Source organism: Durio zibethinus, unplaced genomic scaffold, assembly GCF_047325235.1.
Source record: "Durio zibethinus cultivar Kanyao isolate XHJ-2024 unplaced genomic scaffold, ASM4732523v1 HiC_scaffold_291, whole genome shotgun sequence".
Lineage (NCBI taxonomy): Eukaryota > Viridiplantae > Streptophyta > Magnoliopsida > Malvales > Malvaceae > Durio > Durio zibethinus.
This window is the reverse complement of record NW_028322914.1, coordinates 5001-27748: the sequence shown is the minus strand read 5'-3', so window position 1 is coordinate 27748 and position 22748 is coordinate 5001. Positions and strand designations below refer to the sequence as shown.

Below are 22748 nucleotides of genomic sequence, written 5' to 3'. Positions count from 1 at the left end.
TGAGTGGGGCGGTAGTTCTGAAAAGACAGATTGCCTATCTTTTCTTTCATCTCGGGCGAAATACGATCAGGTGGGGCTAACTCAAACCCCTCCGGTAAAATAAGAACAGCACCCACATTCAAAGCCCCTTTCTTACCATTAGCAAGAACTTGTTTCAGTTGCATATCATAAGGAATTCTAACAACCGCTTCAAATACAGTATCAGGAAGTACCGCTTGTGGAACCTCAATATCCACGGGTTTATTAGCTAAATGGCAATTGGCACATACAATACGCCCAGTTGCTTCTCGTGGATTTTCATACCCCTGCTGCGCAAAAATGGGATATGCATTTGAAATGGATGCCCCGGTTATTATATAGATCATGAGCGATACGGAAATGGATCGAGTAATCTCCTCCTTTATCCAAGAAAAAGTATTTCTAGTTTGCATGGTACAATCATTGATCCCGAAAATTTCTACAATAAAATTAGGTAGGTCACTAGTATAGTTCCCTATCCACGATTCTGCTATTTACTTTTACTGAAAAAAAAAAAAATTTACTGAAATAGAGGAGGAATTGTATTCCCCTGATGGGTAGAAAGAGTAAAGTAAGTACGACTTTGCATTCTTTGCTTATATACAAAGTAAGAAAGATTCTAATTGAATCCGTGAATCATTTTTCAGTCAGTCAGTGAATGATAAATAACTACAAGTGACGGCGATACATGATTTAAATAACGAAAGATCGAATATTTAAAAATTGTATCTAGAATGACTGGAAGGGTACAAGCAAGAACAGATATAATTTGATCATTATGAGCAAATCCAAAATCTTTGTAGATATAGCCAATCATTAGTTCCCAACCGTGGTGCGAATGGAATCCGACACAGAACTCAGTTAATAAAAGAATAGAAAAAGCTTTTATTGTGTCGCTTAAATTATATAGGAATTCTTGAACCCAAGAGTTAAGAATAACAAGTTCTTCATTACCCAAAATAGAATAACCACTTAGAATAACGAAACAGATTAGATTTGTCGAGAAGTGCAAAATCGTATGGATACGATCCTCATTGTGCATCTTGATCAATTGGATCGTTTCTTTGTGGATTCCTATACGAAGTTTTTGTAGATGTGTTTCCGGGTATTCTTTTATCATTTCGTCCAACAGGAGGAGTTCCTCTACTTCTATGAATTGTTCTAGAATACTTTTTTCTTGAATATCATTCAAAAAAGTTTCGGATTGCCTAGTATTCCACCAATTAGTAATCCAAGATTTCAGACTTTTATTAAATGAGAGAGAGATCCACCAGGGCAAAAATACTATAGATGCAAAATATAGAAGGGGAGTGAATGCTTTCTTTTTTGCCATTTTTTCATCTGTGAATTGTTAATGAACCCACCTCATTCGTTGACTTTATGTGATCTAATCTTTCTATCAAGCATGACTTTCATTATATTATAAATTATAAGATAAATTATAAGGTAGGGGCCCATGAATCTATTCTCTGTTTTTTTTTTTTTTGATTCAGTGCTTAGTCCTTGAATCTAAAAAGAGTACAGAAATAGAAAATAAGAATCCACTTTGAATTCGAATGTTCGAATGAAATATATATATATATTATTGTTTCCAGATATCTCAATTGATCAAATTCGAAGCAATTGCCCTCTTTCGATAACTGCCCGAAAGAACCGCTTCAAATAATAAAGATTATTCTATTCAGATTTTGAGACGAAGGAGCTCCCTGTCTATATCAAGATATCAATCAAATATGTCGAAAAATTTTCGCGGGTTATCTAGACTGTATATAGTCTAGAGTCCGGGAATAATTGAAAAAAAAAAAATTATGAAAAATATTATGATGATCAAAAATGAGTGACAAAAAAAGACAGAAAAGTTATCATTACATTTATCATTATGTTATAAGAAAGAAATCTACTTGTTTAGTTCTTAAGGAGCACAAAAGAAAGGATAAAAGGGGAGGGGCTGATTGACAAAAGGAAAGTAGAGAAAATTTACAAGATATAATCTATCTGTATCTAACGTATCAACTCCAAATATTGAAAATAAAAAGTTAAATATTTCGAAATACTTTGATATATGAGATGAATCCATTATTTCGATTTCTTGCTTGTTTTGTTACTGAATTAAGTTGAGTGGTTTTACATTTACAGACGCATAAAAAACAATTTTTGTGGACAAAAAAAAAAAAACAGTTTTGTTTTATGTTATGACTCTTCCGTATACGTCTTCTTTGGTTCGAGTGGGCATTCTTAAGAAACTTCAGTTTAGTTCTGCTATAGAAAAAAGAGGCTTCTTGTCTTGAGTTTTTTCCTCCTGCCGAGAAAGCATTTATTCTGCAATTCATTTCAAAAGACTTCAATCGGTACACGCAAAAAATAGGCCAATTCAGCAGCTTTTTGCTCAATTTCTCGTGGAGTCAAATTCTCATCAGTACGAGTCAAGGGAACGGCCCCCTGGCCTCTGATTTCCATATAAAGGACACGCCGAGCATAAATACCCTCTTTAACTTCTATTCTGATGGACTGAATATCTTTCATAAGGAATCGTAGAAAGATGCGACGATTTTTTCCAGGAAAACCCCAACGAAAAATACATACTATTCCCTCTTTTCTATCGAATCGATCATAACCACTACCTACATTCCAAAAAATCGTGCACCACAAATAGGAACTAATAAAGAGACCCGCGATCCCATAGAAAGACATCACGATTCCTTGTGGAAAAAAAACTATTTGCTGAGACGGAAATAAAGATATCAAATTCCTACCAAGATAACTAGAAGTTCCAACTAATAAAAACCCTAATGAACCAAAAAAAAGAATAAAGGCCCAGCAGAAATTGCTTGTTTTTCGAGACCCCACTATAAATTCTATCCATATAGATTCTGATCGCCAACTCATACATACTAGATCCAGTTGCATTTTATTGGAATTGAGAAAATAAGCAAAAAAATTTGACTTTACTTTTTTTGTTTCCGAAGTAACTCTCATCAACTAGTGCTATTTTGATATGAACTTTTAGAAGTAATTCATCAAATTGCTTAGATCTAAAATCATCCCCTTTATATGATCCCCTATACAGATCTACTAGATATATAGACTTTAATTTCATACATTCGTCCGGTACCGATCCACTTGCTATAATTCATTTACCCCTATATCATGTTTACGTATGCATAAGAGGAGCTTTTTCATTTATGTTCGGGGAAGCCGGATGGATGTTATACAATATTCTACTAAATAGATATCCGTGGCATCTAAGTCGTGAAAAAAAAAATAGATAAGATTTGGTCTTGGCCTTGGCCCCATCGAATCTAAAAAATCTTAGTTTTTTGAACATACAAAGATAAAGAAGCCATTGCAATTGCCGGAAATACTAGGCCTACTAAAGGCACAAAAATAGAGGGAATTGTCATAAAATGGGTACCTCAATTTAATATTCGTACCTGTTATTGTTATATTGTTAGTTATAAAGTTAGTTATAAATATATCTTATAATAATTATATTATAATTCGTATATTATACTAAGTATATCTAAATATTATACTAAGTATATCGAAATACTAAGTATATCTAAATATTATACTAAGTATATCTAAATACTAAGTATATCTAAATATTATACTAAGTATATCTAAATACTAAGTATATCTAAATACTAAGTATATCTAAGCGAGTATATATATCTAATATATATATCTTATCTAATAAGTGCAAGGAATGTAGAATTAAATAAAGGGACTTGCCCATCTTTCTAAATGAAATAAAATAGGTGTATGATAAGATAATCCACTTTCTTTATTATCTTACTTTATTCCTACTTTTCTTATTATTATTATTCTATTGTTCTTGTCTTCTAATTTTAATTTCTAATTTGAATTTAATAAAGAAAGAGTTTATTACAAATTGAGAAAGAGTTTATTACAAATTGTCGAAAGATTCGATTCGTTAGAATCCGATCCAAGAACAGGGATTTTTAGTAAAAATAGAATTCTCGGGAGATATAGAAAGATGCAAAACTCTATATTTATATTTTTTCTATATTTGAATTATATAAACATACGCAATAGAGCAAGATAAAATTCGTTTTTCGACAATTCCATTTTATGTCACAAAGTCAAAGCCCATTATGCGGGCTTTGACTTTGATTCTGATAAACTAACTAACTGCCTTTTCACTACAAAGAAAATAATTTAACTTAAGACTCTACTTGATTGAATTTTGATTCAAAGGAAAAAAACCGTGGAACTGAAATAACTCACTCAGAACACCCTTTAAAGGATTACGTGGTACGATTGGATCGAATAAACCCTTATGGAATAAATATTCAGCCTCCTGTGAACCTTCAGGTACTGTTATATTCAATGTTTGCTCAATTACTCTTTTACCCGCAAATGCAATATAGGCATTGGGTTCAGCAATAATGATATCCCCCAACATACCAAAACTCGCGGTCACTCCACCAGTAGTAGGAGATGTAAGAATTGATACATAAAATAACTTTTTATTTGATTGATAATCATATAAAGCAGAAGATATTTTAGCCATTTGCATCAAGCTCAAACTTCCTTCTTGCATGCGTGCTCCTCCGGAAGCACACACTAGAATAAGAGGCAAAAAATTATTGGTAGCATATTCGATCAAACGGGTGATTTTCTCGCCTACTGCGGATCCCATACTACCCCCCATAAACTGAAAATCCATAACCCCGATTGCTATAGGAATACCGTTTAGTTGACCCGTACCTGTTTGAATAGCCTCAGTTAATCCTGTCTCTCTTTGATAAGAATCAAGACGATCTTTATAGGGCTCTTCGTCATACTCAAACGGATCAGAATCAATACCATCTTCGTCATACTCAAACGGATAAGAATCAATACCATCTTCGTCATACTGAAATGGATCAGAATCAATACCATCTTTATCTTTGTCAAACTGAAATGGATCATAATCAATACCATCTTTATCTTTATCTTTGTCAAACTGAACTTTATCTTTGTCAAACTGAACTTTATCTTTGTCAAACTGAACTTTATCTTTGTCATACTGAACTTTATCTTCGTCATACTGAAATGGATCAGAATCAAGACCATCTTTATCTTTGTTAAACTGAAATGGATCATAATTAATACCATCTTTATCTTTGTTAAACTGAACTTTATCTTTGTCATACTGAACTTTATCTTTGTCAAACTGAACTTTATCTTTGTCATACTGAACTTTATCTTCGTCATACTGAACTTTATCTTCGTCATACTGAAATGGATCAGAATCAATACCATCCATATAAGGCTCTTCTTGGTCAGACTGAAATGGATCATAATCAATACCATCTTCGTCAGAACCATCTTCGTCAGCTTCGTCAGAACCATCTTCGTCAGCTTCGTCAGAACCATCTTCGTCAGCTTCGTCAGAACCATCTTCGTCAGCTTCGTCAGAACCATCTTCGTCAGCTTCGTCAGAACCATCTTCGTCAGCTTCGTCAGAACCATCTTCGTCAGACTGAAATGGATCATAATCAATACCATCTTCGTCAGACTGAAATGGATCATAATCAATACCATCTTCGTCATACTGAAATTCAATGGGATCCAGAGAGATCATGTCTTCATCCATAGGATCCCAAGTACCTGGATCAATCGAAAGTTCGATTCTATCTGAACTACTCATTTTCAAATGATATCCACAGTATTCACAAATATTCATTTTTGGCTTAAGAAATTTCTTATAATTTAATCCATAACAATCTTCATTTTCGCATAGAACCCACAAATGCTTGAAATCTTTAGGCCTTTCTAAATCATTACCATTTGCGCAACTTTCTTTTAGAGTTAAATCATTACCATTTGCGCAACTTTCTTTTAGAGTTAAATCATTACCATTTGCGCAACTTTCTTTTAGAGTTAAATCATTACCATTTGCGCAACTTTCTTTTAGAGTTAAATCATTACCATTTGCGCAACTTTCTTTTAGAGTTAAATCATTACCATTTGCGCAACTTTCTTTTAGAGTTAAATCATTACCATTTGCGCAACTTTCTTTTAGAGTTAAACCATTGTCTTCACTACTATTTCCACCTTCAACACAAATGTAACCACAAATGCAATTATAAATATAACTATCATTGTAATTGTCACTACCACTTAAAATGGAACTATCAATACAGGTTTGAGAACGAAGATAAGAGTTAATACAACTCTTAATGTGATTATTCCAACTATAGTTAGTATCATACAAGTTAAAATCATAGTGGGGATCGTCATTGTCAATCTCAAAAATTTGATTTTCACTATTAAAATATAGAGAATAATTATCCTGATTACTATCATTATCCTGATTACTATCCCTAATTAAAACCCTAATTCGGGTGTCATCAGAAATGAAATTCCGAATGTCTTTGACGCCAACTAAATGATCAACCTTACTGTAATAACTAGAGCTGTCACTACAACCATGAATGTTTTTATCCATATCATTTCTAACCGGGTCTTCGTTTACACTAGTATTTTCAATAGGACCAAGGCTATCCATTGATTTACTTAGCCCACATCTGTATTCTAATTCCCCCTTAGACAAGATAAAATTGAACCATAATTTTTCCATAGAGTTTTCTTGCCTCTATTTAGATGTAAAGTATAATAGATGAATAGTCATTTGATGAAAAAAAAAAAATCATTTATTTCCTATCGGAATACGCATAATGGATACAATCATTAAACTAATAATGAGTGAATATTGAAGTAAAGGATTCTCGTTTGTGAGAACCTGGAGTATCAGTTCATTATATATGATATATGATACTTTACTTTTTTCTTTTCAATTATAAATATAAATTTTCAATTAGAAATAGCGATTTCCCTATGTTGTGTAAAATTCGCACTGAAAAAATTGAAAAAAGAAATTTTTCTCCTATCAAGAACCTTTTTCGTAAAATATCGTCTACTAATACAATAAAATCTCGTCTACTAATACAATAAGTTTCTATTCCAACACGGAACGAATAGGATAGAAAAGAATACACCAATCTTTAGGATCGGCTCAATCCTTTTAGTAAAAGATTGGGCCGAGTTTAATTGCAATTCAACAAACCAACAGTAATTACTGGATTACAAAGTATCCATTGCTTCGAATTCAAATTTTATTTATCTAAAGTATCCATTGCTTCGAATTCAAATTTGATCTCCTTCCATACTTCACAAGCAGCAGCTAGTTCCATACTCCATTTGCCAGCCTCGCGGATAATTTCATTACCCTGGCGGGCAAGGTCACGTCCCTCATTACGAGCTTTTACACATGCTTCTAAAGCTACTCGATTAGCTACGGCACCCGGTGCATTTCCCCAAGGGTGTCCTAAAGTTCCTCCACCGAATTGTAGTACGGAATCATCTCCAAAGATCTCGGTCAAAGCAGGCATATGCCAAACGTGAATACCCCCCGAAGCTACGGGCAGAACACCTGGTATAGAAACCCAATCTTGAGTGAAATAAATACCACGGCTTCGATCTTTTTCAATAAAATCATCACGTAGTAAATCAACAAAGCCCAAAGTTATGTCCCTTTCTCCTTCAAGTTTACCTACTACTGTACCAGCGTGAATATGATCTCCACCAGACAGACGTAAAGCTTTAGCTAGTACACGAAAGTGCATACCATGATTCTTCTGTCTATCAATAACTGCGTGCATTGCGCGATGGATGTGAAGAAGTAGACCATTATCTCGGCAATAATGAGCCAAGCTAGTATTTGCAGTGAACCCACCTGTTAAGTAGTCATGCATTACGATGGGAGCTCCCAATTCTCTGGCAAATATGGCCCTTTTAATCATTTCTTCACATGTACCCGCAGTAGCATTCAAGTAATGCCCTTTGATTTCACCTGTTTCAGCCTGTGCTTTAAAAATTGCTTCGGCACAAAATAAGAAACGGTCTCTCCAACGCATAAATGGTTGGGAGTTCACATTCTCATCATCTTTGGTAAAATCAAGTCCACCACGTAGACATTCATAAACTGCTCTACCGTAGTTCTTAGCGGATAACCCCAATTTAGGTTTAATAGTACATCCTAATAGGGGGCGACCGTACTTGTTCAATTTATCTCTTTCAACCTGGATGCCATGAGGCGGGCCTTGGAAAGTTTTAGTATAAGAAGGAGGGATTCGCAGATCCTCTAGACGTAGAGCGCGCAGGGCTTTGAACCCAAATACATTACCCACAATGGAAGTAAACATGTTAGTAACAGAACCTTCTTCAAAAAGGTCTAAGGGGTAAGCTACATAACATATATATTGATTTTCTTCTCCAGCAACGGGCTCAATGTGGTAGCATCGCCCTTTGTAACGATCAAGGCTGGTAAGCCCATCGGTCCACACGGTTGTCCATGTACCAGTAGAAGATTCAGCAGCTACTGCTGCCCCTGCTTCCTCGGGCGGAACTCCGGGTTGAGGAGTTACTCGGAAGGCTGCCAAGATATCAGTATCTTTGACTTCATATTCAGGAGTATAATAAGTCAATTTATACTCTTTAACACCAGCTTTGAATCCAACACTTGCTTTAGTCTCTGTTTGTGGTGACATAAGCCCCTCCCTACAACTCATGAATTGAAAATTTTCGCAACAACAAGGTCTGCTCGGCATAAATTAGGAGTTAATGAAACCTTTTCGAAGAAATCTTTCAAAAAATTATCAACTAATCCGAAAGGTTCCTTATTAGACCATGGTATTTGATTCGCCAAATACATCATTATTCTATATTCTTTCATATTCTATATTCTTTCATATGTATGGCGCAACCCAATCCGTGTTTTTCAAGTTTAGAATTCCTTACTTTTTTTTTGAATCGAAATGAAAATGAAATAAATGAAATAGAAATATTATAAATATATAATTATAATTAGAATTATAAATATAAAATATATATATAAAATATATAAATTAAATATAAAATATATAAATTCAATAATAAGTCAATAGTCAATAATAAGATAATACTATAATAATATAAATTCAATAATAAGTCAATAGTCAATAATAATCAATAATAAGATAATAAGATAATAAGAAATAATATAAAATAAGAAATAATATAAATTCAATAATAAGAAATAAGAAAGAATAAGAAATTCACTCTTGACAGTAATATATGTTGTATATGTAAATCCTAGATGTGAAAATATGCGTAATTCGTTTATGAAATGAAAAAAAAGGAATATAGATGGAAAAAGGGGGGATAGGTTGGACGTAAAAAAAAATCGATATGCTAAAATAAAATACGAAATGAAATAAGGGCTAATGAGATAGAAATAAGGAATCGTAAATAGAGTTCGGGTTCGAATTCCATAGATAATATGGATGGTATTGCCTATAATGATAGACAAATGAAAGACAATGATAGACAAATGAAAGACTCTCTCAAAATTGTTATTTATTTATCCACTTGATATTTTGCAAATAGGTTGGTTGAACTTAAAAATTCCTTCATTGAATAAGGAAACAATCCAATTGAATTGCATTCAATTGGATGGTACCAACGAAATCGAGTGCTAATCCCCATTTCTTATTGAATTAACCGATCAACTTGCTGTCGAAGATTTTTTTTATTAGAAAATTTTCGAAAAAAAAAATTGACATATTTCACTTTATTTTATTATGAGAATAAATCCTACTACTTCTGTTCCTGGAGTTTCCACGCTTGAAAAAGAAAATCTGGGACGTATTTCTCAAATCATCGGTCCAGTACTGGATGTAGCCTTTCCCCCGGGCAAGATGCCTAATATTTACAACGCTTTGGTAGTTAAGGGTCGAGATACCATCGGTCAACAAATTAATGTAACTTGTGAGGTACAGCAATTATTAGGAAACAATCGAGTTAGAGCTGTAGCTATGAGCGCTACAGATGGTCTAATGAGAGGAATGGAAGTGATTAACACGGGAGCTCCTCTAAGTGTTCCAGTCGGCGGAGCGACCCTAGGACGAATTTTTAACGTGCTTGGGGAGCCCGTTGATAATTTAGGTCCTGTAGATACTCGCACAACATCCCCTATTCATAAACCTGCGCCCGCTTTCATACAATTAGATACAAAATTATCTATTTTTGAAACAGGAATTAAAGTAGTCGATCTTTTAGCTCCTTATCGTCGTGGAGGAAAAATCGGACTATTTGGGGGAGCTGGGGTAGGTAAAACAGTACTCATTATGGAATTGATCAACAACATTGCCAAAGCTCATGGGGGTGTATCCGTATTTGGCGGAGTAGGTGAACGTACTCGTGAAGGAAATGATCTTTACATGGAAATGAAAGAATCTGGAGTAATTAATGAACAAAATCTTGCGGAATCAAAAGTGGCTTTAGTCTACGGTCAGATGAATGAACCGCCAGGAGCTCGTATGAGAGTTGGGTTGACTGCCCTAACTATGGCGGAATATTTCCGAGATGTTAATAAACAAAACGTACTTCTATTTATAGACAATATCTTCCGTTTTGTCCAAGCGGGATCCGAAGTATCTGCCTTATTGGGTAGAATGCCTTCCGCTGTGGGTTATCAACCCACCCTTAGTACCGAAATGGGTTCTTTACAAGAAAGAATTACTTCTACCAAGGAGGGATCCATAACTTCTATTCAAGCAGTTTATGTACCCGCGGATGATTTGACCGACCCTGCCCCTGCCACAACATTTGCGCATTTAGATGCTACTACCGTACTATCAAGAGGATTAGCTGCCAAAGGTATCTATCCAGCGGTAGATCCTTTAGACTCAACGTCAACTATGCTCCAACCTCGAATCGTTGGAAAGGAACATTATGAAACTGCGCAAAGGGTTAAGCAAACCTTACAACGTTACAAAGAACTTCAGGACATTATAGCTATCCTGGGGTTGGACGAAGTGTCCGAAGAGGATCGCTTAACCGTAGCAAGAGCGCGAAAAATTGAGCGTTTCTTATCACAACCCTTTTTCGTAGCGGAAGTATTTACTGGTTCCCCGGGGAAATATGTTGGCCTAGCAGAAACAATTAGAGGATTTCAATTGATCCTTTCCGGAGAATTAGACGGTCTTCCTGAACAGGCCTTTTATTTGGTAGGTAACATCGATGAAGCTACTGCGAAGGCTACGAACTTAGAAATGGAGAGCAAATTGAATAAATGACCTTAAATCTTTGCGTACTCACCCATAATCGAATTGTTTGGGATTCAGAAGTGAAAGAAATCATTTTATCTACTAATAGCGGACAAATTGGCGTATTACCAAATCACGCGCCTATTGCCACAGTTGTAGATATAGGTATTTTGAGAATACGCCTTAACGACCAATGGTTAACGATGGCTCTGATGGGTGGTTTTGCTAGAATAGTCAATAATGAAATCACTATTTTTGGAAAGGATGCGGAAAAGGGTAGTGACATTGATCCACAAGAAGCTCAGCAAGCTCTTGAAATAGCGGAAGCTAACTTGAGGAAAGCTGAAGGCAAGAGGCAAACAATTGAGGCAAATCTAGCTCTCAGATGGGCTAGGACACGAGTAAAGGCTATCAACGCGATTTCGTAACTAGTTGGTTAATCGAAAGAATTTCCGTATAAACAGAACTTTCGTTTCTACATCCCATTTTTATTCTGCTGATTAAATAGAATCAAATACAATCAAAAGTGAAATAGTGAAATTTGATCTAACGAAAAATTTGAAAATTGAAAACGGAAATAGAATAGGATGAAAAAGATAGAAAATCAATAAAAGAAGGTGGGTAGAAAAACTTATTAGACACCGGGATCAATGGTATCTAATAAGTTCTACCTACTATTGGATTTGAACCAATGACTCCCGCCGTATGAAAGCAATACTCTAACCACTGAGTTAAGTAGGTCATTTATTATCATAAGGAATCATAAAGAGAAAGAAAAGGGACCTATCACATCGATGGATTATAAATCCGATATTACTTCTAAGCAATACCAATCAAACCGACCAAAAAGGTATGATTATGATGTTGGATCATGTAATATTCATCTTGACAAGAAATTATCTAAATAATATGATAAAATATGTATCACAAACACAAGGGCTATAGCTCAGTTAGGTAGAGCACCTCGTTTACACGCGCGCCAATGTTTTTCAGGGGAGTCTATCATGCAATCAAAAAAAATTGATCCTTTTGAGAAATCGATGTCTTACTCCATTACTTTGAAGGAACAAAACAAGAGAACAATAGCCTGACAAATGGTTTGGTTCGATTCGGGTGCCGTTTAGGCAGGAGCAGGATCCGAATCGAACCTATCATTGATTTGAGATATTGATAGGGCGAATACCCAGTCTATTCAATGCTAGGCATAATGAGTATAAGGACCTCAAAAATTCTCTTTTCGTCCTATGAATCTTAAGGTGTATGAAGTTTCATCTTTGATTTTTTAATCAGGATGATAGAGACTTCATTTAACTTAGGTTGATCTAGGCCAGAAGCAGACCTACGTCAAGATAAACTTTCCCTTCTTTGAAACACTTTGGTAGTGCTCCTGTATCAGTAATGAATCAGAGCACATGGAACCATCTTCCTTTTTTTTCTAAGAGAAAAAATATATATATGGTAGACTAACTGATATTTCTATCAGTTAATGAAAGAGCCCAATGCAAAAAAATGCATGTTGGGTCTTTGAAATAGGTCGAATCATTTTGATAATAATCAGTTCGATCTGTTTTACCGAGAAGGTCTACGGTTCGAGTCCGTATAGCCCTATATTTTATATTTTTATTTTATATTTTATTAATTTTTATATTTTATTAATTTTTATATTTTATTAATTTTTATATTTTATTAATTTAAAATATTTATTAAATTAATAAAAAAATATTTATTAAATTAATAAAAATGAAATGAAAATAATATTCTTAAAACTAAAGCAAACTAAAACAATAAAGAATATCCAAATACAAATAAAAAAAGTTGTATAGTTTTTTTTCCTAATTATTGTATTCTTTGTTGATTGGAACTGGTCGCTTCCAGTTGCTTGGTTAAAATCATTCCCATAAGCTCGCTCACAGGGAGATCGCTCAGAAACTGAAAACAAAAGCGCATTTCAACAGAATCTCATAAATATATATAATATATATTAAATATATATATATAGATAATATATATATAGATAATATCTATAAAAAGATATAATATCTATAAAATATAGATAGAAAATAAAAAATGTATTCTATATATAACTATATATAAATTTATTCTATATTCTATATATAACTATATAATATACTATATAATATATATATAAATTTATTCTATATTCTATATATATTCTATATATATAATAGATAATAAGATAATAGAAAAGAGAAAAGGTTTTTTTTTTTTTTTTTTATTTCTAATACATATTAGATATTAGTTATATATTAGAATTCCTTTTATTTAGAAAAATACGAAATGAAGTGAAAACAAAAAAGTTTTACTTGTTTTGGATTTGTATAGTATTCTACTATACTATATAGTAATAGTATAAATATCTATGTAATAGTATAAATGTAATAGTATAAATATCTATTTATACTATTACTATACAAATTAGTACTATATCGAATACAAATTAGTACTATATCGAAATTAAATCGAAATAAGTGAAATGTAAATAGGATTAATTCCAATCAATAAATCTTAAAACGCAACAGCAAACAAACGAAACTAGACGATTCGATCAAACTGAATTGTTGGTTTGACTAAACAAACAGTTGTGGATGACTTGACAATGAATTCCAGGTCGAATCGACTAATCCGGTCTATTTTTCACATTCATAGGAGTTCGTCTATGTTTCTGCTTTACGAATATGATATTTTCTGGGCATTTCTAATAATATCAAGTGCTATTCCTATTTTGGCATTTCTAATTTCTGGAGTTTTAGCCCCGATTAGAAAGGGTCCAGAAAAACTTTCTAGTTATGAATCGGGTATAGAACCAATGGGCGATGCTTGGTTACAATTTCGAATCCGTTATTATATGTTTGCTCTAGTTTTTGTTGTTTTTGATGTTGAAACGGTTTTTCTTTATCCATGGGCAATGAGTTTCGATGTATTGGGGGTACCCGTATTCATAGAAGCTTTAATTTTCGTGCTTATCCTAATTGTTGGTTCAGTTTATGCATGGCGAAAAGGAGCATTGGAATGGTCTTAGTTCCTGAATATTCAGATAATAAAAAGAAAGAAAAAAGTAAAAATAATAATAACATTGAGTATGAATTCCATTGAATTTCCCTTACTTGATCGAACAACCCAAAACTCAGTTATTTCAACTACATTAAATGATCTTTCAAATTGGTCAAGACTCTCCAGTTTATGGCCGCTTCTTTATGGTACCAGTTGTTGCTTCATTGAATTTGCTTCATTAATAGGCTCACGATTCGACTTTGATCGTTATGGGCTGGTCCCAAGATCGAGTCCTAGACAAGCGGACCTAATTTTAACAGCTGGAACAGTAACAATGAAAATGGCTCCCTCTTTAGTGAGATTATATGAACAAATGCCCGAACCTAAATATGTTATTGCTATGGGCGCGTGTACAATTACAGGAGGGATGTTCAGTACTGATTCTTATAGTACTGTTCGGGGAGTCGATAAGCTAATTCCTGTGGATGTCTATTTGCCGGGCTGTCCCCCTAAACCCGAGGCAGTTATAGATGCTATAACAAAACTTCGTAAGAAAATATCTCGCGAAATCTATGAAGATCGAATTAGATCTCAACAGGGGGATCGGTGTTTTACTACCAATCACAAGTTTTGTCTTGTACGCAGTACTCATACTGGAAATTATAATCAAGGATTACTCTATCAACCACCATCTACTTCAGAGATTCCTCCTGAAACATTTTTCAACTACAAAAGTTCAATATCTTCCCACGAATTAGTGAATTAGGTAGGATTCAGAAACAGAATAACAAACAACGAATTAATCTTCATAAATTCGATTTCATCGTAAATGTGAAATACTTATCTTATACAAATTACAAATAAAAAAGAAAAGTGCGGGAGAGATAAAAAAGATGCAGGGCCGTTTGTCTGTTTGGCTAGTCAAACACGGGCTAGTTCATAGATCTTTGGGCTTCGATTACCAAGGAATAGAGACTTTACAAATAAAGCCCGAGGATTGGCATTCCATTGCTGTTATTTTATATGTATATGGTTACAATTATCTACGTTCCCAATGTGCTTATGATGTAGCACCAGGCGGACTGTTAGCCAGTGTGTATCATCTTACGAGAATAGAGTATGGTGTAGATCAACCGGAAGAAGTATGTATAAAAGTATTTGCTCCAAGGAGTAACCCTAGAATTCCGTCTGTTTTCTGGGTTTGGAAAAGTGCGGATTTTCAAGAACGAGAATCTTATGACATGTTGGGAATCTCTTATGAGAATCATCCACGACTGAAACGTATCTTAATGCCCGAAAGTTGGATAGGGTGGCCTTTACGTAAGGATTACATTGCCCCCAATTTTTATGAAATACAAGACGCTCATTGAATGATAAGAAACTAATTACAACTTCAAATATTCAAGGAATATTTGTACATTCTCTTCTAGCTCAAACGGAGGAATTGAGGTTTCATTCGTATTCTTATGGATAGGCTAATAAATAAAAAGAAATAAAAGACAATACATCATTGAAATTCTCGATTTTTGAAGATACCTTTTTATTTTATTTCGGACGAGCCGAGACAATAGGATGAACAACAAGGGTTCTATACCGTGAACTTTGTATCGCGCACATCACTTAGATGAACTCTAGAGAGTCACATAGAAAGGAATGAAGAAATGGAATATGAAAGAGAATACAAATAAATAAATGAAAGGGAATCGGATTCTATTTGTACTGTAGCTGAGATGAGTCTTGGTTATTTCTATCCTTGAACTCCTCTAGACCAGACTTTTGGTTGGGCCTTTCAACCAACTATTTTAATCTTTTTTTTTAATTAAATATGTATGAAGTATTAACATTCTTTTTGAATGTGAGGAGCCACAGCGTGAACAAATAAAAAAGAAGAGGAAAGATAATGAAATTTTTTTCTTTTACTACATTATTTATTTTTTTTACTACATTATAATTATAATAGACTCTTTGCTCATCTAAAAAATAGAAACAAAAAAAAAAAAAAAAATAAATAAAGAGAGGGTTTACTTCCAGATAGCTAGCTAGATAAGTATGTATTATGTCGATCTATATCAATTAATTTGTAGAGTAGATACTCATACAAATTAATCATACGCCGAGAACCAGATTTGAACTGGTGACACGAGGATTTTCAGTCCTCTGCTCTACCAACTGAGCTATCCCGACCATTACCGACGCATTATCCTCATAATACTAGATGACTTGGGTCTATGTCACTTAAAAATGAAAACAAAAAAAAAAACGAAAAAGTATTAAATTAAAAGGGGAATTTCTTGGATCTTTAAAAGGAAGACTTTGTAAATTTCAGTATGAGTAATGATATGGATTATGAATCATTCAAATAGGTATTCCTTGCTCAAGGGTGTTGATTTGTACGTATATCATATATATATCACAATATATCATATCACAAGACTTGTGATAAGAGAACAAAATTCTGCTAGGATACGCTTGTAAAATGGAAAAGAATAGGATGAATGAGAAACATAAGGAACTTTGAACCACTAACAAAAAGGGTAGGATAAAATAAATAGATAGCAAACGGGCTTTTTGGGGTTGGGGATAGAGGGACTTGAACCCTCACGATTTTTAAAGTCGACGGATTTTCCTCTTACTATAAATTTCATTGTTGTCGGTATTGATATTGACATGTAGAACGGGACTCTATCTTTATTCTCGTCCGATTAATCAGTTTTTCAAAAGATTTATCAGACTATGGAGTGAATGATTTGATTAATGAATATTCTATTCGATTCTTTCTTCAACTTGGAATCGATTCACAACAATTCTTTTTATTTTTCATATAAATTGATTTTGCATATAAATAAAAAAAATACGGGTTCGAGTCGTCTTTTTTGGTTTTTCATTAGTATACCTATTTATTTTATATTTTATATAGGTATATCTTGCATCCTTTCTGGAGTTTCGATATAAGGATTCCTTTACCAACAGTCAACCCCATTTGTTAGAATAGCTTCCATTGAGTCTCTGCACCTATCCCTTTTTTATTATTCTCGCTTGTTGAACCTTTGTTTATTTTCGTAAAATAATAGGATTTGGCTCAGGATTGCCCATTTTTCATTCCGGGGTTTCTCTGAATTTGAAAGTTATCACTTAGTAGGTTTCCATACCAAGGCTCAATCCAATCCAATTAAGTCCGTAGCGTCTACCAATTTCGCCATATCCCCTTTGTGTCTTGAGATTAGGATCTCATTAGGATGCACTTCCTTCCCCCTTTCTCCTTCCCTTCCTTTCCCCTTTCTTTCATTTATTTATTTTCTTTCTTTTTATGCGAAAACCGTTGAATTTAGTATTGAATTTAGTAGATATAGATACTGATTCTTATATCGAAGGGTCTTTACCTATTTTATTTCTTGTTTGTTTATCTTCTTTCGTCTCTATCGGAGACCCGTATTTATTTGGTCCAATCAGAAAATATTTTATCATTTCTGTATTCGCAATTCAATATAGATGGATATTCCATAACATATATATGCCCCCCTTACTCTCAGTTTTCTCAGGCAATTTACTCGAACGGTCGATTTTTTTTTTTTTTTTCGTCTTAGCTTCCGCCTTTATGAATGAAAACAAAAGAAAGGAGTCTCTCATCTCTCATTATGATCTGGATTTCATTTCTATGGGTTGCATCTTTTCTTTTTTCTTTAATTTTATTTTTATTCTTATTCTTTTATTAGACTATCCTATATAACCATAATAAGATAACTAAAAAAATAAAAATAAAAATGAAAATTGAATTTATTCATTATTAAAATTTATTCATTTTAAAATTTATTCATTATTAATTATTTATTTTCTAGTATAATAGCATAATAGCTAGAACTAATTATTCCATTCATTTCTATTTCGACTTCGAAGATAATTCGAATTAGTTAGTCTAAAAAACAAAGTTTCATTCTAATTATTTAGACTTATAACGTATCATTTATATAATGATAATATATATATAAATTATATATAAATATAAATTATATATAAATGCATAAAAATATTTTCACTATAATTATCTAATTATTAGACTCTATTTATAATTCTAAACTAAATATAAATAAATTAAATATATATTAAATCTATATTAAATATAAATAAATATTAAATATAAATAAATTAAATCTATATTAAATCTATCTATCTATATTAAAATTAAATCTATCTATTAAATTAAATCTATATCTATATCTATATAAAAAAAAAAAATTATATATAATTTAAATGTAAAATATACTAAAAATATACTAAAAAATACTAAAAATATAAAATAAAAAATATAGTAATATTATACTTAGTATACTAATATTATACTAATATATATATAATACTAAATTATATATATAATACTAAATAGAATATAATACTAAATAGAATAGAATACTAAATAGAATAGACTAATAGAATAAAGATAACATATAATAAAATAAATATAAAATAAAAATATATAATATAGAGATAAATAATAAATAATTATAAAAATTATAAATATATTTATAATTTATTTTTATAATTTTTATAATTATAATAAAATTAGAATTAAATTATAATAATATTATTATAATTTAATATTATTAAATATAATGTTATTAAATATTAATATGATTAAATTAAAATATGATTAAATTAAAATATCATTTTTAATATGATTAAAATATAATCAAATAGAATGATTAAAATATAATCAAATAGAATTATATTATTCTATTCTTAATTATTATATTCTATCAATATTAGATTGAATATTAGATTGAATCTACCATTATTATATATTATTATATATTATTATATATCATTATATTAAATATGATTATATTAAATATGGCATAAATTATGTATGGCATAAATATGGCATTTAAAATTTAAAATTCTAGTTTTTCTAAATTCTAGTCTATAATTCATATTAATAATTCATAGTAATTATGAATAACTAATAGATAGTTAATAGATAAGATCGTAATAGTTTGCTGAATTCCTATGGATACAAAATTTCTATTATTTGAGCCCGCTTAGCTCAGAGGTTAGAGCATCGCATTTGTAATGCGATGGTCATCGGTTCGATTCCGATAGCCGGCTTTCTCTATTTGTTTGCTTTTTTACTTTTTTACATGATTGATAATGTTTTTTTGAAATCAAAGAACATTGAAAAAGCTTTTTCCCCTTTTCTTTCCAAAGGTCAACGATCCGTTTATTATGTCGTAGAAACTTTCAATTAGGAATAAAATTGGAGGAGTTAGATCTTTGCAGAATAAATCAAGAAAAAAAAAAAGGAAACTTTTTTTGGTTTAATTTTTAGATTTTAATTTTTATATTTTATATTTAATATATATTTTATATTTAATATATTTATATATTATATATATTTTATTTTAATTTCTATTTTTTGTATACATTATATACAATATACATTATATACAATACAAAAAAGTATGGATATTGATCCAATTCATCTCATTAATATTTGTAGTACAATCCTTCAGTCGATTTCGCTTCATTTAGTTCAGTTTTAATTTAGGTTTATGAAATTTCAATAAAATTCAAATTAATAAGGAGTCTTTATGTCGCGTTACCGAGGGCCTCGTTTCAAAAAAATACGCCGTCTGGGGGCTTTACCGGGACTAACTAGTAAAAGTCCTAGAGCCGGAAGCGATCTTAGAAACCGATCGCGCTCCGGTAAAAAATCTCAATATCGTATTCGTTTAGAAGAAAAACAAAAATTGCGTTTTCATTATGGCCTTACAGAACGACAATTACTTAAATACGTTCGTATTGCCAGAAAAGCAAAAGGGTCAACAGGTCAGGTTTTACTACAATTACTTGAAATGCGTTTGGATAACATCCTTTTTCGATTAGGTATGGCTTCAACTATTCCTCAAGCCCGCCAATTAGTTAACCATAGACATATTTTAGTTAATGGTCGTACAGTAGATATACCAAGTTATCGCTGCAAACCCCGAGATATTATTTCAGCGAGGGATGAACAAAAATCTAGAACTCTGATTCAAAATTATCTTGATTCATCCACCCATGAGGAATTACCAAAGCATTTGACCCTTCACACATTACAATATAAAGGATTAGTCAATCAAATAATAGATAGGAAATGGGTCGGTTTGAAAATAAATGAATTGCTTGTCGTAGAATATTATTCTCGTCAGACTTAAACCTAACTAAAATAACAAAACAAGGGTTCTGCTCCCTTTTCACCTGAGTTAAGGTTAAGTAAAGGAAGACAGGGTAAGGGATTTGATTCGGAAATTTTATTTTTCTCCTATTCATGTATGATAGATCCGTAGGTAGATTTTCATCCCCTGTACGCTATTTTACGTATTCCGTATTAAAAAGAAATTGGGAATAGAGAATCTATATCAAAGAAGGGTCTAACTCTTTAGTATCTGTTCTTATTTGATTTGATACATTGTAGTCAGTTACATTGGCGAATTAGGTGAAGGTGCGGAAAGAGAGGGATTCGAACCCTCGGTAAACAAAAGTCTACATAGCAGTTCCAATGCTACGCCTTGAACCACTCGGCCATCTCTCCTACATAATTATTATGGCCGATAACCCGAGCGAATAGCGAGTTATTCATATTAGATTGTTCGAGAGGTACGAACAATATCAATTCTAACTAGAAAACTAGCTATAAAAATAGAAAACTTTTCATCACTTTTTTCAGCACTTTTTCTTTAGCCTCCCGACTCGAAGAAATTTTTTTGTGAGGGGGCTGTTAAAAATAAATAATATAATACGATAAACATATACCATATATATCTATTCATGTTTGCGAAAAAGGCACTCCCATCTTTTTTCTGATATTTCTACCGGACTGGATTAAATCAATGAATTGAAACGAATCAAATCAATCGATTGGTTTTTTTTTTTTTAGACTATGCTTAATGGATATTTTTAGTTCATAATTCTCTTTAGACTCTAATTCCCCATTTCTATAAGAATTCTAAAATTCTTTTCCAGTTTTAGATCTCTCAACAACAACCTCTTACTCTGTAAATCTATTACAAATTCATAAATCCTCTAAGGGATTTTTATATTTGATTATATGTTGTATACCTGCTATGCACAAAACACAAAAAAGGGCAGTTATTTTATTTTCATCATAGAACGATTATTCGATTATTTTTCCTCTTTTTATCATAATTTAATCAAAACTTCTCTAATTTTGCTAATCTATCCTAATCCGTAGGATAAATTTTTTGATTCTTCAACTTCGATGAAATCGTAATAATTCTTTTTTCTTTTTATATTTTATTCTTATACTAATAAATTCTTATACTAATAAATTTGGATGAAATAAAATAGGATTCAAATATTTCTTTTTTTTTTTTTTTCTTGATTCCTGCCAAAAAAATTGAAGTAAAGTAGAGGGGCTATATCTTTTTTTTTTTTTTTTTATGGAATGGGTCTGCTTTTATGTTATTTCGTACTGTACGCTTCCTTTGTTTGTGAGATCCTTTTTTTTTTCTCACGAAGGGGTAATGAAAAGAGTTATAGAATGGATTGCTACCTATGCCTAGATCGCGGATAAATGGAAATTTTATTGATAAGACCTTTTCAATCGTAGCCAATATCTTATTACGAATAATTCCGACAACTTCAGGAGAAAAAGAGGCATTTACTTATTACAGAGATGGTGCGATTTGATTATTATTATATAATTATAATTATTTTATATATTTTAATTATTTTATATATATTTTTTTTTTTATTTTTATTTTACCGCTCTTAGTCTTAGGAAAAAGACACATGATTCGGAATAGAAAAAAAAAAAAAAAAGACTATTGAAAAAAAAAAAAGAAATCTACGCTTGTTGAAGGTGAAGTTTATAAATAAAGCAATTCCTTCTGTCGTGTATCCCCGATTAATGCAACCTCAGATGCTTCAATTGTTGATTCGAGTATTGAGCGAAAGGTTACACCTATGGGTCTGTATTGTGGGTCAACCCTACTACACTAGTACCAATAGGCGGCATAGAGGAAGAAGCACTACATCTAGGAATCAACAACACGAAAACTTTGTTATTGTTATAAAGGATTCCCTTTCCTTATCGGGATCGGAACTAAGAGAAATGGTTGGGACAACAAACATCCATCTTGTTCGTACTTTGGATACCCATATAACCATCGAAGATTGTTGAAGTGACTAATTCCTGGAAATTAAGGAGCGTTGAGAACAAAGAAATTGTTGGAGTTTACTTTATTTATCTAGTACGAACACGCTTGATGGTAAGAAAAGATCTTTTGCAAGAGGGTTGGCTAGAGATTTCTTGTAAAAACATTAGCCCCGCTCAGTTCATAATGACAATATTTCGACCTTTTTTTTAATTCCATGGATTATTCTCATTATGCACATAAAGGAGGAGCCGTATGAGGTGAAAATCTCACGTACGGTTTTGGAACGGAGAATTCGTTGAATCGAATGACGACCGTAACGGATGTCGGCTCAATCCGAAGGAAATTATGCGGAAGCCTTACAGAATTATTATGAAGCTATGCGACTAGAAATTGATCCCTATGATCGAAGTTATATACTCTATAACATAGGCCTTATCCACACAAGTAACGGAGAACATACAAAAGCTTT

The 22748-nt window shown here is 32.2% G+C and overlaps 2 non-coding genes and 1 pseudogene across 3 annotated transcripts in view; 2 read left to right on the top strand and 1 right to left on the bottom strand.

The window, feature by feature from the left end:
- The first annotated feature begins 19153 nt into the window (after window positions 1-19153).
- TRNAT-UGU (transfer RNA threonine (anticodon UGU)) lies at window positions 19154-19226 on the top strand. The gene has a single exon. It is a non-coding gene; the product is annotated as a tRNA-Thr (tRNA).
- A 1342-nt stretch (window positions 19227-20568) lies between these two features.
- LOC149508888 (photosystem I assembly protein Ycf3-like) overlaps window positions 20569-22748 on the top strand; it is a 3194-nt pseudogene continuing 1014 nt past the window's right edge. The window contains exons 1-2 of the transcript XR_016335924.1: window positions 20569-21798; window positions 22598-22748. The exon at window positions 22598-22748 is cut by the window's right edge and continues 79 nt beyond it. The product of XR_016335924.1 is annotated as a photosystem I assembly protein Ycf3-like (transcript). The remainder of the gene's footprint in view (window positions 21799-22597) is intronic.
- TRNAS-GGA (transfer RNA serine (anticodon GGA)) lies at window positions 20605-20691 on the bottom strand. The gene has a single exon. It is a non-coding gene; the product is annotated as a tRNA-Ser (tRNA).